We start from the raw sequence: 3,886 nt of genomic DNA, 5'->3' as shown, positions 1-3,886 counted from the left end.
CCATAGTTCACATAACTGGTCTGTTCACCCTGCTGCTTAATCTGTCTTCACTTGAGGAGATGAACTCCACGTATAAACATGCAATGCTGGATATAAACAGCCCCCAGGCCCAGGGATGACAAGAATTAAGCATTGCTCTGTCCATGTGTGTGGGGGTGGGGCTGGGAAGGAGTCTCTTGTTTCCTGGTTCTTATAAATTTCCACATTGTAAATGCAAAGTTCTCCAAAGCTCAGGCTGGGCTGCAGCCCCAGAGATGAGCCCTGAGCAGAGAGGGGCTGACAGGATCCTGTTGTGGTTGGTTCAGAGATTTCACTCTCTCTGAACCAAAATTCGGGGGAAAACACCTTAACCCAAGTGATTTTTGGTACATGGGCCTCAGGGGGCTGTGCTGGCTGCTGGGGTGAGGGGTGAGCACCCTGTGAGAGGGAGACACATCCTCCTCCTCCTGTGTCCCAAATCCCTTTGGTGCTCTCAGAACAGCCCTCAAAACACATCCCCCACAGCATTTCCCCACACATGGGGCCCAGGCTCTTTCTTATAATGAAATTACAACAGGGAGGATCATGTTTTCCTGCTTATTCCTAACAGAATTTGTGAACCTAATGAAAAAATCTCCGATTCCCCAAGATTGTTCTCATGCTGTTTTCAGTTGGTGGTTTAATCCTTCTCTGGATGTCAGCGCTGCCTTCTGCCAAAAAAGGTCAGAAATTATCAATGGAGGGGGAAACAAAACAAAACAAAACAACAACAGAAAGCCTGGTAAATCCTTCAGAGTGGGGAGGGAATTCCCAGAGGCATCGCTGAGCAAAATCCCCTGGCCTGGCAGGAAGTGCAGGGACCGAGGGATGCTGCGTGGGCCAGCAGCAGCTCTGGGATGTGCAGGAGCAGGGACAGAGCACACCGTGTGCCTGTGCAGGCACAGCTCCCTGGACATCTCTGCTGGGAGAAGATCAAGCCCAGGAAATAGTAAATTATGCAGGAAAATGTGGCTTGAGAACCCCGTGGCCAAAGCTCCTGCCACATCCCCTCCAGTTCACTTTAACTCAGGGCAGAGGCGCCTTTGAGGCTCAGCCACATCTCACTTTCTTCCTGAATAAACACTGGGAAGGGAAATGAAAGGAAGGGGAAACTACAAAAGTGACTATTTTAAAACCCCCATGTTTTGAAGGAGGGGTTATCACAGGCAGCATCCACTCCACCAGCACAACTCCTGTGAGAAAAGGAGTGGGTAGAAAACTCTGATCTCCAGCTGATTGCTATTCTGGGCAACACAGAACGCACAAAGAAAAGAGGAAAAAACTTCAAAATGTGCCTGGGTGGGCAAGCCAAGGTTTTAAATTCACAGCCCAGCCCAGCCCATGTCATTGCATGCTGCATTTCACTGCTCTGAGTCTCTGCTGGCTGTGCCCAGATAACAAAATCCCCCCAGAGAGACAAATGGGGTTCAGATCTTGTGTTTATCCTGCAGCCCAGCTCATCCCTGAGTGCACAGCACGTTCTGTGCCGCTGCTGCCTCCCTCCCAGCCTCTCCAAACAGCCTCCAACAACACAGGAGGATAAAGAGAAGCCAGGGAGATGACAGAGTGAATAAATTAGGCACACGTGGCCTCCTGGATTCATCTCCCTGTCTCTTCCTGGGAGGAACAGGAGCTGTGCTGGTACCCAAGCCCAGCCCCACTACAGGGAGGAGGATGCTTGGAGCAGGTGCCTGCAGTGGGAGGAAGGCAGAGAGAGGAGGGCTCTGAACCTCTCTCCCAAAGCCAGACAGCTGCTCCAGCTCCCAGGGTGTCAATGCAGCCTCGGCTGAGCCACTTTTGTGAGCACACAGCCAAAAATCCGAGCGCCAGCTCTGTCTCTGAGCCCTCCAAGTGGAAGGAGCTGTGGCCCCTGTGCCCTGTCCCCCTGCTAGCAACAGGAAAGCTGCAAGAATGAGCTCTGGAGAGTGTCCCCGTGGGCAGCTGCTCCTGGAACAAGGACTTTCAAAGAGGTGGGATGGGTGTGAGCTGGGCTGGAAGCAGCCAGGGTGAAGGAGATTTGTGGAGGAGCTCACTGGCAGTCAGCAGGAAATGCCCACAAATTACAGTCGTGCATATAGAATCATAAATCATAAAAATCACAGGATCCCAGCATCACTGAAGTGGGAAAAGCTCTCACAGATCATCAAGTGCAGCCTGTGCCCCATCCCCACCCTGTCCCCAGCCCAGAGCCCCCAGTGCCACCTCCAGGGATGGACTCTTCAAACCTCCCTGGGCAGTTCCAGTGCCTGAGCCCCCTTTCCATGGGGAAATTCCTGCTGGTGTCCACCCTGAGCTGCCCTGAGCCCCCTTTCCATGGGGAAATTCCTGCAGTGCCCACCCTGAGCCTGCCCTGGCCCAGCCTGAGGCCGTTCCCTCTCATCCTGGATGCCCACCTGGCTGTCCCCTCCTGGCAGGAGCTGTGCAGAGCCACAAGGGCCCTCTGAGCCTCCTTTTCTCCAGGTTGAGCCCCTTCCCCAGCTCCTTCAGGGATTCTCCAGCCCCTTCCCAGCTCCATTCCCTTCCCTGGACACGCTCCAGCCCCTCAATGAGAGTCTGCAAGGAGATGGATACAAGGATTTGTTCACAAGCTGAAGGACACTTTTGCTGGTGATTCAGGAGCTGATGGGAGCTCTCAGCTAAGGAATGCATCATTTTTCCCCCAGAATTTGAGCATTCTTAACAGAATTTACTCTCCCAAATTCAAAAGGCATTTGTTCTATGCTCTTCTGCAGATAGGAGCCTACAACAGAGCTCCAGAAAGGGCTTGGGTTTTCTTGATCTATGAACAGTCAGAGAAGAAAGTTTCACTGCTTCACAAATCACATTTTAATGGCCTGGAAAACAGAGAATTTCAGAGACCACACATCCACCTCCTTTTCCACAGCACATGACAAGGCACTGGACCAATGCTTGTTTGTCTCTTGTACAATTACTGTGTCTCAACACAAAATTCAGAATAAACCATGAAGATTCAGAGCCCCAAACCAATAAACCACAGCCCTGCCACATTCTCTCCAGCTTTTTTACCATATCCATCACCTGGAAGCCAATAAGGCTCTGAGAATTGCTGATACCAATCACAATAAATTGATTACCAAGAGGCTCAAAAAGCCTTCACCAAAACACAAATGCAAGGAAGGGAACCTGGAGATGACAGAGCAAAGAAAAGGGCCAGGAGTGGCCTCTTCTGTTCATCTGATCTGGCCAGGTCACACCACAGGAAACCTCTCCTGGTCCTAATAAAACATGAATTTACTGGCACATTGCAGACACAAGCTGGGCTTGGTTTGTTTAAACTCTGCTCACAAAGACAAGGCCTAAACATCAGCAATTTTCTTGCCAGAGTGTGCTGGAGAAGCTGAAGATCAAGTAGCTGGGCCCAGAGGCCACAGCCTGACCAAATGCACCTCATTTCCTAGGAAGCACCCTCGGCTCAAGGAGCTGGCTTTGGATCAGGAAGCATCTGCTTAAGTCAGACCTTTCCACAACTTGCAGCCTGGCCACAGCCCCGAGCAGGGGAGGCAGCCCAGGCTTCCTGCAGAAGCCAAAAATCAAATTCTCCGACCTCAGCAGCCCAGCCACTGGGGGAAAGTGGAGGTTTTGCCCTGAGGAGTGCTTGTACTTCCACAGGAAGATCTAGAAACAAAGCAACCCAAAGCAGAGTCACGTTGTCAGCTCGTGTAAGCCGAGCTCAGCCACTCGAGGTGCATCAGCCTAGCAGGAGGATTTAATTCACATCCATTACTCAGCTCTGGGTGCAGCCTGTCCTGTCTGGAAGGTAAACAGTGACTTGTGCAGTCTGTCTGGCTCCTTGCAGCACACTGAGTGCTCTGGGAGGGCTCTTTACCCCCCTGTTTTACCAGAGGAG

The sequence above is a fragment of the Agelaius tricolor genome, unplaced genomic scaffold (assembly GCF_023055355.1).
Source record: "Agelaius tricolor isolate 1412-34295 unplaced genomic scaffold, bAgeTri1.0.p SCAF_18, whole genome shotgun sequence".
Taxonomy (NCBI): Eukaryota; Metazoa; Chordata; class Aves; order Passeriformes; family Icteridae; genus Agelaius; species Agelaius tricolor.
The sequence above is the reverse complement of the archived record's forward strand: the minus strand, read 5'-3'. Positions refer to the sequence as shown.